Source organism: Stegodyphus dumicola, chromosome 4 (genome assembly GCF_044657685.1).
Source record: "Stegodyphus dumicola isolate Sdum_Otavi_A_Nest chromosome 4, ASM4465768v1".
NCBI lineage: Eukaryota > Metazoa > Arthropoda > Arachnida > Araneae > Eresidae > Stegodyphus > Stegodyphus dumicola.
This window is the reverse complement of record NC_140771.1, coordinates 6,445,500-6,460,861: the sequence shown is the minus strand read 5'-3', so window position 1 is coordinate 6,460,861 and position 15,362 is coordinate 6,445,500. Positions and strand designations below refer to the sequence as shown.

At 33.3% G+C, this 15,362-nt stretch overlaps 1 protein-coding gene across 1 annotated transcript in view; it reads left to right on the top strand.

The window, feature by feature from the left end:
• Window positions 1-443: 443 nt before the first annotated feature.
• The window catches only part of LOC118182376 (uncharacterized), a 347,901-nt gene continuing 332,982 nt past the window's right edge, over window positions 444-15,362 (top strand). The window contains exon 1 of the mRNA XM_085814501.1: window positions 444-595. The gene's annotated coding sequence lies outside the window, so the exon portion shown is untranslated. The remainder of the gene's footprint in view (window positions 596-15,362) is intronic.

The window sequence follows — 15,362 nt, the reverse complement described above, 5'->3', positions numbered from 1 at the left end:
TCGCATCGAAGTGAAAAATGTATGACTCTGAGTCGTATTTTTTGCATCGTTATTAGAGAAGGATTAGAGCAGTATCGTTCTGTCTGTTGTTAGATATATAACTTAACTGGCATCGGGTACTTCCGGTACTTTAATAAGCTTCCTAGAATTCTAAAATAAGATTCTGCTTTTAATAGAATAATAAAAAGAAAAACATTTGAAACGTATTTGATGAACATGCGGTGCACGTTTATTCAACGCCTTGCTCTTAGCTTTGCGACACTTAACAAAATCTTAGCACATCTTTAGAATAAAAAAACTTTTTTAACATCTCAGCGTGGGCGTCATTCCGATATGATAAAACGGACAAATGCCTGTCTTATCACCCAAATCTCGGACGGAACAAGATTTTCGCACCAAAAGTTCTGCGAGGCGGAGGTGGCGTTGAGATCGCACACGATCAACTTGAAAAGCGGAAGAGGCGGACTCCTTTTCCATCGGTTCAGAAGAACACAAGCTTTGTCTAGAGCGGGATGCAAAACATTAGGGGATATTGAGTCCATTGATTTTTAACAGAGCTTCTGGCCAACAGAGTGCAGACCACTGCCGCCTCAATGTAAGTTTACCACTGTAATCAAGATAGTGATGATTTTTACTTTTTAAACAGAAAAACATATTTTTTATATAAATATGACACATGATTTCTAAAATTTATACAAGAAAACTTTTATTTTTCAATGTAACACAAATACGATTCTGTTGCATAAGTATTCGATTTAAAGAATTGTTAAAAATCTAAGAAAAATATTTTGCAACAAGTTTATATTAGCGAACTCTAGCTATATTCCCTTTAAACACACGAATTTATATTAATATCGATGTCGAAAAAAAAAACCTTTCCGTCGAATTTTGAAGGAAATGAAATGTCTTCTCGAGTAGTTATTGCATACGTCAAGAAAAAAATTACATTTTCAAATTATATAGAATTGATAATTAATATTAAAATTATATATAATTCATAATTTAATAAGATAAATTGTTACAGTAACTTTAATATAAAACGGTTTCATATAAGAAATGATGTTGTATTTTAGTAGGTCATTTACAATGAATAAAAACAGCTTGCATCTAAAATCATCTAAGCTGTTTTTATTCTTGTATTTACAATGAATAAAAACAGGTTGCATCTAAGATATCAGCGTTATATGTTACCACTATTATAAAGAAGTAATAAATAAAGGATATGAATGTTGTACTTGGAGATAAAAATCAGTAATCTTAAGAAAAAACTAATAAAATGTCTTACTATATTCTTAAAATTCTGTTCGACGCATATCAGTGTATAGTTTTCAGACTGGTATTTTAAAGGAAAAATTTCTTTCTTGCATTACAGCTAATATTATATTTTTATTCAGTTTCAAAGTTATTTGTTAAATTCTGTAATGAATTTCCAGTAAGAAAAGAGAAAACCTTCGAAGCTACGCAGTACAGAAATATTTAATTTATATTACATTTGAATCAATGCTGAATGTTCTGAAATGAAGTTAATGAATATTAGGATTAAAAATTAAATAAATTTAAAGTGTGTTATATTTAACGAATGAGAGCAAAATATCGATTTTTTTAGAGCAACAGGAACTATTGCCTGAACGGGTTAAGTAAATCAAAATATTTATTTTTTATTACAGAGATTCCCATTTGTGACATAACAAAAGGCTTTATTAGATTTAGTCGTTGAAGAATAATGCAATTCTGTAGAACGCGTTGAATATTATCATCTTTAAAGATGTTTATTTATTTCAAATAATAAAATTTTTGAAGATTAATTTAGTTAGTTCTAACTTTAAGAAAAAGTTTTTTTGTGTTTAATTAGAAAAATGTGTTTTGTTTCACTTTGTAAAGTTATCATGCAAGAAAAGAATTTGGTACTTCTAAGACATAGTTTATTGATAACTGTTGGAATTTGTTGGCATGGTTAAAATAGGGTATTAAATATAGTTAATCTTGAAGTTTAAATGCTATATTTTAAGCACGGGAAAGACTAACATACAAATGTGTCTATACTTATCAGCTACGATTTCCTTTTACGTTCCCATTAGTGCAAGAACTAATTATAAACTTTGCACACCTTCTGGCAGTCAAACAATTGGAGCATTAAAATAAAAATATCTCATATGAAGAATAACCTTTCCAGGTTTTCAATATAGAGTATCTGGAAATGAAATTATGTTATAAAATTAATGTATGAGTACATGGGTCTATATGAGGATATGAGTATAGAATATCTGGAAATGAAAATACGAAATGAAAACACTATAGAATACCTGGCATATAGAATCACGTTAACATGAATATTTATATGAATTTTAGATTAAGAACTCATAAACGTGTTTTGAATTGAAAGGTTTCATAATATATTTTCAATAGAATCTAATTATATAATTTTATTAATATTATAAAAACGTTAAAAACTTTCATGTGAAGATAACAAGCATTTTGTAGTAATGTTTATTAGCTATCATTTTCAGCTGCATTTCATATTCTTCATTCACTCGTCATTCAAAATCGCGAGAAAAAATTGCTCAGCCTAAGAATAATGATGGCGAAGGAAAATTCATTCTAACAGTAAAAGTTAAAATGACCTATGATATTAACGGCTACTGCGAAGTTAAATAAGGCCAAAAGGTGGCTGCTAGTAAAAAGATCTGTGCACATTTAATTCATTAGATTAATGTTTCATCTACTGAGTGAACTCCGGGTCAGAAACCATTTGAGAAAGGAATTACACACACATAATGGAAATAAGTTGATAGTTTATGAGATGCACGTGAGCTACTGATTAAGATATAGTTAACAAAACTCCGGAAAGATAAAAAAAATTATTTCCTAATTCAATATCGACTAAAACTTTCTTCCAGTATTTGCAAATAACTAACAAATACAAGCAAATTTTATTCAATATGCAATTGCAAATTTTAATAATTTGCAGATTTCATGCGTTCTTTTTATATTTGTTACGCATGTAACTGTTACAAATTTTGTTGTTACTTATGCTCACGTGCCTGACGTACTCAGTACTCTTACAAATGTTCACTTAATTAGTGCTGGATTTTTGTTCCAAATTTATCTATTTATTTACTTTGCCGCCATGTAGCCCATATGAGATATTGGTCTCGAAACGAAATTTGGCACTGACTCACTAAAAACAGCGTATCACTTTTCAAACTATTGCCACCAAGTATAATCGCCATGAATTATATTTTAAAGAAATTAAATAATGTAGAATTTGCATGTTTCTCGCAATGCGAAATGAACATAGTTCTACACCCAAACATGGGCACCCGAAAGCTAAAATCTTGAATTGCGTATTTACTTTATAATCTGTTTCATATTTTTCGAAACGTTAATTAATTTTTGATTAACAAACTCAACGATTTGAAAGAAAGCAGTGGCAACAATATACGGAATAAAACACTTTTATCTCCAGTGAGCGAGACTGTCTGATGGAAATTCTAAAGATATGTCGTTTTTAAATAGTTTGTGATTTTTACCACTGAATAGAATTTTATGTGGCTTAAGTTCGAAACGCATGATATTTGACTGAGAAAAGACTGAAAAATACAAAATTGCATATTGCTACGCTACTTTTAAAATTCTTATAATTATGCTGTTGAGCTGTATAGGGCGTAAGTGGAAAGAACATTTATACCTAATAATAGAGCTAAAAAGACGAAAAAAAAAAAAGTTTAGCAGGAGTGAGTGCAACAACAGACGGGTAGACTGCTAGCTCTTCTAAACAAATGCACATATGCCGCTTTTAAAATTTTTGTCCTTTTGCTGTAAATTATATAAGGTGTAAGTGAAAAGAAAATGATGTGTAATAATAAAGCTAAAAAAACAAAAAATTAGTAGGACTGAGTGATACAGCAGAATGGTAGACTGCTAGCTCTTCTAAACATGTGCTGCTTGTAAAGCTTTCGTAATTTTGCTGTTGTATTGTATATGGCATAAGTGCAAAGAAAACAATGCTTAGTTAAAGCTAAAATGACAAAAAAATTTAAAATGGCTTAGGAGGAATGACTGCAGCATCAGACTGATAGATTGCGCTTTTAGCGAGAATGTAAAAAAAACACCTTATAAAAACTCCTTTTGGGCGACCGTTAAAATCTGAAACTTTTCAGATTTTTAAGCAATTTTTTATTCATTTATTTATTATTATTATTACTTTTTTGTCAGTGAAATCTTTGCTAATTAGAAAGGAAACACAAACAAGGTAAGCTAAAATAATTAAAACTAAAAAATAACTTCAAATTTTTACTATATCAAAAATAAGTTTATTTTTTAGATGCATGCACTTTAGTACTTTGCTTAAGGTCAATGTGTTTTGCGTCTATGAATCAGGGAAGGAAGGGAAGGAAAGTTGTCCTAATCAGAAAAAACAATTTTATGCGATATTTAAATTTTGATGTGTCAGATAAATGATATAAAATGTGATCTCAAAGTAATATGCGCTTTAGGAAGCTATTTATTTGTTTATTAATTTTAATTTTATGTTAGCGCTTTATGTAACTGCTTAAAACTTTTGCTCGTGTTTCACATCATGTTGTGTGTTCGTTAATAGATGGCAGTCAGTTTTAAATTTTTAATCTGAAATGAAAAAAAAAAAAAAAAAAAGAGATCTAGAATATTATTATAGTTTTTTTATAGGTTTACAATACTCAATTGGGTTAAAAAATATAGAATACATAAACTGTCAGTTTTGTAAAAATATTTAAACTCATTCTAGCCTAAATATGAGTAAGACCTGCAACGAACAGGAATCGAAAGTTTATCAAGCAACGCAAGAAGTATGGTGATCACTCGGATAAAAATTCATTTGAAATTCGGCAAACGCGAAAATTTTAAACTTTATAAAAATTATATCAAATAGAATGAAAATCATTAAATACTTTATCATATTCAATTACATGAATTTGCAGTAAGTAAATAGAATTCGATTACATATTATAAATTTCCGTAATTGGAAGTTCCTGAAGAATAAATTAATAGCTCAAGATAATGGGAAAATGAATGCAGCCACGAATTAATGCGTATGTGTAAATTTGGTTAATTCATGTCTTTGTATCCCGAAGAGTAGAAAGACAGTTATCAGTTATCGGCGTCACAATCTCGCATAAAACAGGTGTTGCGCACTGTTTACAAAAAATGGCAAACCTTGGAGACTTCTAAAAAGGCTTGATACTCTGCATGAATCAGTTATAGAACTGACTTCTAAAAATGGCAAACCTTGGAGACTTCTAAAAAGGCTTGATACTCCGCATGAATCAGTTATAGAACTGACTTCGTGGGCCGTGAGTGTATTTAAAGCAACATAGCCTACAAGATTGCGTGGACGGAAATCTAAACTTAGCTTAAAATTAAACGTACTCTGTATTTAGCGCTTATTACACCAATTTCGCTTTATGTAGCCATGTAGATGTAGTTAACATGTAGTTATACTACATAATATACCATACACAACATAAAAATTGAGTAAAAATGCTCGGCTTGTGGGAAGTACGGAAATGCAGCTCATTTTGTGGAAGAATGTAAACTGACCGAGAGTGTGAGGACGAGATTTGGAAAAATAAATGAACAAAATGTAATTGAAAAAAGAAAATTCTTGAATAGCTATGCAACAGAAATTATGAGGATTGTGAATGAAAATAAGACTATCATAGGAATAGGACTTTAAATATTTCAATCTTTTTATTTATTTATTTATTTTATTATTATTATTATTTTGTTGTTGTTTTTCTGCGTTGGGTGTGCTGCGTTAACCATGAGGTCGATTACTGTCGGCCAGGAGGGTTGCAGCATACTCGTAAACTAAACTAAACTAAACCATACACAACATGTAGTATACATAACATATACCATACATAACATGTAGTTATGCTATTTGCTAGGTGAAAATAGTCTATAAATAAAAATAAACGTGAATCATAGCTCCATTACTGTATTTATTGAAATGAAACCCATTAAATACCACAATAAAATTTTACTGTTCGAATTAGTAAATTAAAATAGAATGACTTCTTAATTTTGCCCTTTATGTTCGATGTTACAGAGTGACCGATGTCGTCAATTCTACCATCCTCCAGAATTAAATCGTAATCAGAAACATCCATGGCATTAGAAATTCCGATTTTCGTAGAAATTACGCTCAACCATTACTGATGAAATCAATTTCTATATCCATACACATATCATCTGCAGATTTAGCTGCTGTATTTTTATCTGCAGTTTATAATTACATCGGGCATCTATTTAGAATCAAACTTTTGAATTCCATCTTTGAGAGATATCTTAAAAATACAAAATAGTTGTAAGAGGGTCCAAGAAATAAACCTAGAGCTCCATTCCAAATTAAGAATTCATAAAATAGAACTAGAATTCCATTTGCTCATGAGAAAACTAGTTTCAATTAGGCATTTATATGTCATAGAATGGCTTCAGGAAATAGAACTCGAGCTCAATTCCATATTAAGCCTTTAGGAAATAGAACTAGAGCTCCATTCTCTCAAGAGAAAACTAGTTTCACTCAGGCATTTAGATGGCATAAAATGGCTCCAGGAAATAGAACTAGAGTTCCATTCCATATTAAGTCTCCAGGATATAGAACTAGAGCTTCATTCGCTCATGAGAAAACTAGTTTCACTCAGGCATTTAGATGGCATAGAATGACTCCAGGAAATAGAACTGGAGCTGCATTCCATAGTATACCTCCAGGATACAGAAACAGAGCTCCATTCTCTCATGAGAAAACTAGTTTCACTCAGGAATTCAGATGGCATAGAATGGCTTCAGGATATAGAAGCAGAGCTCCAATTCATATTAAGTCTCCAGGCCCACCAGCGGCCGAGCGGTAACGTCGCTGAACACTGGTAGTTCGGTCCGAGGTTCGAATCCCGCGAACGGGCTGGCTGCATGGGCGTTTTCGTGGTTTTCCCCATGTGTAACGTGTATACGAGCCAGTTTCCCTTAGAAAGTCCTCCACGAAGGCATCCCTCCCCTTAGGCAGATAGCCCTCGTGTGCTTTGCCATAATTAAATACACCAACACCATATTAAGTGTCCAGGAAATAGAACTAGAGCTCCATTCGCTCATGAGAAAACTGGTTTCACTCAGGCATTTAGATGGCCCTGACTGAGGTGTATATAATCTAAATGATCGATTAACAAATGATGAATTAAATGGGCCCCATTTGAGAAAAACAAGTATTTTGCGGAACGATGAATAAAAAAGTTACTATCATCCGTAAAATGCAACTGTCTATAGGAGGTACAAAAGGAAAAGTGCATAGAATGCCCGTTCTGATATCAAATGCTGTCATAGTATGCCCGTTCTGATATCAAATGCTGTCATAGTATTTGGAATATTTTGAGAGTTTGTTTAATTACAACAACGCGAATTTAGTTTTATGTAACCAAAAACGTGTAAAACATTCTTTAAATCTTTTTGTTAATAGTAAATTACTCAGTCATAAAAATAAATCAAGTGTACAACCACTAACCTTCTATTCTGTTGAAATACAAGAATTCATGAAAAATCTCTTTCTGAGAAACAATGATGTGTAATGTAAAACTGTTCTTTTTGTTTTGAAGTGTTTTGAATACCGATGGCAAACAAATGAACTTATTTCAGGACGAAGTTGCTTAAAAATACGTGTAAAATATTGATAATACTTTTCTGATAATTATAATATGGGCTGTTTATCTTTTCTGTGTTTTTTAACAGTTCTATTTTTTCTTTCTGATTGATTTCGAGTTAACCATGGCTGTCGTCCTCGTTTTACGTAATTAATCAGGAGTTAATTGTAGTCTTGAATTTTTTACGCGAGAAATACTTGGATATTAACTTTTCTCTAAAAAATATCAGAAAAATAAGGACATATGAATCTAGAGCTAGGACGTCAATTAACAATATTTATTATGGCTTGGTATTATCTATTCATTAAGATAATACATTTTTCACGTTCAAAATAAGTACACTTTCATTTATTTTGAACGTTGCATAAATAATATTAACTAAAGAGAAATTTGTTTTCAAACATTAAGTATATTCTTTTGACATTAAATTGCACTTTTGGCAGAAAAGAAAAGCATTAATTGTAGTGCTAAATTTCTTCTCATTATAATAACAAAGCGAACTAATTTGCTGTTTCGCCGTTTTAAACAACTAACAATTGTGAACGTGTTGAATCAAAATTATAATTCTTTTGAATATACGAAATAAGGTGAAAATAAAAAGCAATACATTCAGAACAGAACGTTTTACTACTACCACTACTAATGAAATGCGCTAAGTAAGAGAAAATTAAGTTAGGTTGTTCGGATATGATAAAAGGAAGATATAGTTAAGGAAGAAATGCTTTCGCATAGAACTTTCTATGAAAAATTAACTCGTATTCGCTTGGGTAAAGCAATGCAAATGCTCATGCAGGCCACTCGCGGAATTTGAATTGAGTAGAACTACCAGTTTTCAACGATTTTTTCTGCTACATAAGGCGATGAATGCCTTCACGAAAGAAGTTTCCTGAGAATAATTGGTTCGTATCTGCATTTCACATAGTTGAAAGCCACAATAACATCTACGCAGCCAGACACCGAAGTTCGGTCGAACTACCAATGTTTAGTGGTCTTAACCGTTCGGCCGCTGGTGGTTCCTAAGTAAGCGAAAAATGCCTCTGTAAGAGTGAGAGAAAATACTCTAAATGAACAGAGAATTTATAATTTTGAAGAATCATACAGGAACAAGGTCTTACACTATATTCCAAATTTATGTCGCTAGTGTATAAGACATGAACTGAATAAATTTATAAAAACATTTATCTTTAGTTATGAACGTGCTCATTGTTCACTATTTAACATGATCTCCATGATAGAGATCATAATATACGTATGGTGAAGTCTACATACAAAATTTGCTAGTGAATATTAGTTCTATGAACATATTGCCTACAGCTGTAGAAGACGAATGAATGCAATCTACACTGAGTTTTGATTTTACGACGTTCTCAGATGATTTCTCATTCATTTTGTTGTATAACTGTGTTGAAGTTTTCGCACAGTAAAAAATCACAGTCTTGGTATCAAGGTTTTAGTTCAGAAATATCTGTTTACAAGGTTCAAAATAAAGGCTTCATTTTCAACAACTTCTAGCTTTCTGCCGGTTGGGAGACAGTGACGGCGAGAAGCTCAGATCAGCTTTATTGTTTTAACTCTTGTACAGGGTTGCGTCTACCATGTGAGTTAACAAAGTTCAAAAGGCCGATAGCAAATACACCGACTTAGATGAGGTTCATCTTAGTAGAAACACTAAAAGCATAATTACTGTCGAGTTTTCATGGGCTCTGGCAACCCACCATTCATACTAACTGGTATGCTAATCTCTTGTTCGACTAGTTTGACAATGCTTTAGCTGTCTTTGTGCTAAAATCTTCTATTCTACCTGCGTTGATTCTCTATTGGAGGGCATTCAGCGGACTTAGGCTTGGCCACTACTAAGGCCAGAAGTAGTGGCCACTTTACTGTGGAAGCACCTAATAGGTGGGTCACCGTTACTTCCTATGAAAGGACGGACAGTTGCAGCCGCGCCTTCTCGGAGACTCGAATCCCGGCCTTTCGGTATCCCCAATAGGCTCCCTTATTCCCTGTACCGCCTGGACGATTCTGCTTAAATGGTAGATTAGGTAAAAGACTTTCCGAAACCAGAAGTCACTAACGCTACCAAGCAGACTTTTAGATTTCAGACTGGTTTGGTTTATTTGAACATGGAAAAGCACTTGAAAGTTGTCTGCCTAAGGAAAGAAATGCCTTCGTGGATGACTTTCTAAAGGAAACGGGTTCGTATACACAGGAAAAACCACAAAAACGCCCATTTCATGTGTATGTCACTTGTACATGGGGAGACTACTGTCACTTCCCCAAGTCATCAATATTGTTAAGAAATACTTTAACACCATGCTAAGGATTATTTTAACCACTTTCCCATACCCCTCGTACATGAGGATAACCACGGAAACGCCCATTTCGTTATCTTGTTTGCCGGGATTCAAATACTGAACCAAAGTACTACTGATCAATGATTTTATCGCTGTGCCACTGTGGGCTTTAAGTTCGAGAATCGATTGTAAATCGACAATTAACTCAGTCATTTTGGGATCAATGTCTTGAGTGCGTGGTACTTTTTTAAACCAAAGTCTTTTCTGAAACAAACTCGATCGTGTGCAATGCAAGCATAGTTAAAGTAATTCTTAAGAATCGCCTTCTCAAAGTAGTAATTGCTGTTGGAATATCTCGTGTTGAAGGATTCTTGGAACTGTACATCGGATACTTTTAGCAGTCAACCTTCTTAGATTGCTATTAGGTTTAGAACTTTCCAATGGTGTGGCTACGGCTGTTTCCTTGCCTGGTTTAAACGCTAAAGTGGCAAAAAAAAAAAAAAAAAAAAAAAAAAAAAAAAAAAAAAAAAAAACCTTCTAAAAATTACTAGTGATAAATATTAAAATGAAGAATGCATTTCTCTTCGGGTATTTTAACAATAATCGCTCTAAAATATTAACTACTCGCATAAGGATTAACGTAATTGGTAAGACTGTAAGGTATTTCTCCCACCTTCTTGGCGTGTCTTCGTGGAGTGCTGGTCTGCACACTGTGCCGGTATTACAGAGGTCCGTGGTTCGATTCCCGTCGAAGGCATTTGCTAATTTTTCATCTCTCTGGCTTTTCCAATTAACCTAATGTATCTACAGTGGCGCCCGAACTAAGGAATAGGGGATGATGATTTCTCTCCACCCAGGATTTGGCGATTGGGTCCTCTAAAAACCCCAGTCTTCCTTTAAAAGGGGGTTTATGTAAGGTATTTTCCCCACCTTCTTGGCGTGCTTTCGTGGTGTGGTGGTCTGCACACTGGGCCAGTATTCCAGTGGTCCGTGGTTCGATTCCCGGCGAAGGCGGTTGCTAATTTTTCATCTCTCCAGCTTTTTCAATTTATCTAATGTCTCTACAAGACTTATGAGTTTTAAATGATTCTACATGACCTTGGTAAAATTATTTGAGAAAATAAAATTATTCTCATGCGGCGGAACGAAAAAGACTTCAAAAGTTTTACTTAAATTTTCATGCATAGAAGTATATTTTTCTTTAGCAAGTATTTCGTAAGAAAATGATATCATAATATTTTCCTCCGGTAGAATTTATCAAGAATAGGAAATGCAAAGCTAGATACCATTGAAAATGATATTTCTTTCGAAATAGTGGAAATATTTTTCATGTAAATTTTCTCAAAGAACACTTGCAATATCCGTATCATAACGCAATCACGGAGACAAAAAGAAACAACAGCACCCGAAATAAGTATTCCTTCCAACTTTCTCTGCAATAAATTATGCAAATATGTTGAGAAAAAACATCTATACTGAAGATTATGAAGTCAGTTGTTTTAGAAAATAAAAACGACAGTAAAATCGCAAGAACATCAAATATTAAATCTACATTACGGAAATAAATATAGAAGTTTAAGATATAAGAATCTGCGTTTTCTAGATGCGTATTCACATGCAATGAATATATGGTGCCCTATTGTATTAATATACTAGACTGCCCTAGGAATTTCGCTGTCCCTTGCAATAGCATGAAAATTAAGCCATAAAGGTTGAATTGTGCCTTTGCCGTAAAGGTTGAATTATTGTTTGTTGGAATCGAAAAGAAAGAAGAAACTGTTGCCAACGGATAAAAAGCTGTGAGGTCCGTTTAACTTCAGTAACCAGCTACTTTTACTCAGTATCGAGTTACTAGTCATTAGAAGAGACAGGAAACGTTAACAGATTAAAATAACTCTTAGAAAAATAATATACTTCGCAAAGTTACTAGCAGGGAATTATTCCAGGTTGTCAGCTGTTCACTTTGTAGTGGCAGTACAATGTCTTATGTGACTGAGCGCATACTTTGTTTTACTGTTGTTCCTCACTGTTGCTTGTAGGTCAAGGAGGGTCTTTCCTAATGACTCTTTTTAGTATACAAGAAATCAAACAATAGTACTTAAGATCTTCAACGCTATCGTAGATGCAAAGGTTATTATTTCTCAGGCCAAAATGATACAGGTAATGATAAAAAATATATGGCCATGCCCTGTTAGCTATTAGGGAAATTGCGGAGATTCGCTAATTAATTTCTGGTCGATATTAGGAAACAGTATTCTGACTGTAATATGTTCCATTAGTTCTGCTATTGTTTAAAGAGTTCACCGCTGAGTATGGCTTTAAGAAGTGGTATTTTCAGTGAACTTAATGACTGATTTGGTAGCTGCCCATTACTCAATCTCATCAACTAATTCATTATCCAAAATATCTGCGTGGGGTACCCACTGAAATACAACTGAAACTATGGATCAGGCTTCCAGGAAGCAACAACAGCTGCCATTATTTAGAGTAAAGTACAGATTTCTTTTAAAATTGTGAGTTCATCTTGAAACGCTGTGTTACTTGTGTGAAGCTTCTTAGCCCAGTAACACAGTGTTTCTGCAAGAAGTCTGTTAAGATACCCAACCGAAATGTTGCTAAACCGTCGAAACGTTTAGCGGCTTAGGGGTCTGTAGTCCAATTTGGCCACAAAAACCATCGTCGGCTTGGCGATATCTTGCCAGTTTAGCGAGATAGTCATTCACTCAAAATTAAATAGACTTGCTTCTGCATTTTTACTTTTCCAGCAAAGCATCGCCTGTGTAGATTTTCTTGTTACATTATACAAAACAATAAAAGATACCAGAGTTTCATATATACTTTTGTAAAGATGTTAAGTTTGACTAACATTTATTTTGTTTTAAAATGTTACTGTCCTCTCTTATTTTCCACTTCCGGCCAGAATAAACGCGTTAAATTGTTTATACAAACTGTACTTGATAACGCTTTATTTAAGTTGTGGCTTTCCTTCAAGAACAGAGTTAGATGGAGAGAGAGTAAGCCTTCTTGCCACTGTACTCCACACGAGCTTTGCTATCCGCCTTTAAGGCCAGAGGTTTAGTCCTCTTGATATCTGAGACGTATTGTAGTTTTCCTCAGTTTGCGTGCTACCTACGTAATAATCTGAAAGGCCAGTCGTAATGTTAATCATCTGTGTAAAGCACTCATTTTATTCTTTAGTTCTTATTTAAATTTAGTTAGTTCTTATTTAAAATTAGTTAGTTATTTAAATTTAGTTAGCTTATTTTCTTACGTTCAGATCAAAAGTGGCTGGTGTTTGTATCCCGAAGTGCGGGAGCGCCTGTAATATCGTGGAGAATAAAAGGTAAAGTTAACCCTTTCTGCCTGTATTGTCCATTCCACACATACTCGAACATAGTTTGATTAAGTTCCCTGTTCCCAATCAGGACATTAGATGTTCCCTAAACAAGTTAGACGATGAACCAGTCCTGATACTTTCACTAGAACTATTTATACAAATACAAAATTCGTAACATACTTTATGACGCCAGTCATTCATAATACAAATCCAAATCTCAAAGCTGTCCTCAACTGCTTTAAGTGCCTTCTAGTGGAGGATAACATTAACTGAGATAAATATGTTAGACAAAACGAACAAATAAGATGCTCAGGTGGCTAAAATAGATATAACAGCTGAAAGAATAAACTAGGTTTGTGGGTGGCCTGTTCAGAATTTTCGTGGTTTCCTCAAATGTAACACATATCTTGGTAATTCCTCTATGAAACAGAATTTTTAGTATACCATGCAACCTTACTTTACCTTTGGATCATCTATTATTTGTTACAAAAGAGTGCATAGGATGAAATTTGCGACAATTTAATTCTTGTAAATGCTCTTCAGCTACTTTCTGTAGTTCTTAAATGAGATGCATTCTGAAGCAATATCCTTTCATATTCTTTTGAACTTCAGCCCTTGTAATATATTTTTACTTCCATTGCAATAGCTCGAAGTTAAGAAATTAACTAACAGAGTTTTTTTATAAAATAAAATTTTTCTTTTAATACTTCTCTTTTTCTCCTCAGCTATAAAATTCTGCTCCGAGAAAACATAAAACGTGAGAATGACCTATCGTAACAATATTTATAACACACGCTTCTTTTCAGTATTAGCTTTCCTCTGTAAGGTTCAGAATGAGATCTTACTTTTAGAATTTCTATAAAATGTCGTTTGCCTTCGAAATTACCTAGACCTGATGGTCTAATTAGCACAACCGACTCTTCAAAGTTATAAATGCTTTTTTTTCTCAGACATTTTTTTCTGCAGGAATTTTTTTTTTTTTTGTGCATGAATTTCATTCATAATATTAAATTGAATTTATTCTTAAAATTGAAAGAGTGATTATGCACACCTTTGAAAACATTTTTGTGACATTTTAAAAGGCTTGTGAACACGATTTCGAATTACCGAGATCAAATTTAATTATAATTTTTTTATTGCTGTGATGCATTTAAAATTCTTAAATGAGTAAACATATATAATAAATTTGAATAATAACCTTTCCCCAATATCCAGATATGTTGCTAGTTATGCGTTTAAACGGTGTGGGTGTCATTTAGTTGTCTCATCGCAGAGAACGTTGCCCGGGGTGCACCATAGTGGCGACTGAATTACATCCAAGAGAATGGTCAAGCTCCGTTTCAGTTTGTAAGCAGAACACTCCAAAGATATATCAAAGGGTCACTTACATTTCTTTCTCTACAACCACCATCTCGAGAGGATTTTCGGGTCGACATATATTAAGTACCCTGTTGACACAAAGACATTATACATTTACGAACGTTAGTGTTTTCTCCGAACCTACAACCAGCGCTGCGACAGCCAACTCTCTTACCATCAGACCAAAAGAACGAAATAATGATAAAGTATTTTGAAATAAACTTAACCAAGTAAATCGTCTTTACTATTTAAAAACGACAGTGGTGGCTCAAAGTATAGTATGTTCAATGACTAATAAACGGTTAATTAAATATAAGTCGAAATAGTATAAAACGTTTTCGTTATTTCTAGTCTAAAGTGATGCAAATGCAAACATTAGAGAAATATGAAATCACTGATGCAAGAGAGCTTAGGTAAGGAATTATTATCTCATGAAATCCTTCAAGAATTTTTATTTAATTTTGTACGCTTTCTCTGAAATTATTTATTTTCATCGAGTAAGCATAATGTTACACTCCTGATGTAATGCTGTTTTCAGTAAAATGATACTTGTTGGAGGCAAACAGAATGACTTTCGCCCGGTTAGTACATATCAGACATTCTTAATGGAGCTGCATATATGGAGACCGTGTTGAGCACTACTTTTGTTGGATATCTTCACTTCGAAGAAAATCATCAATCATAATGAAGCGGAAGGAATGT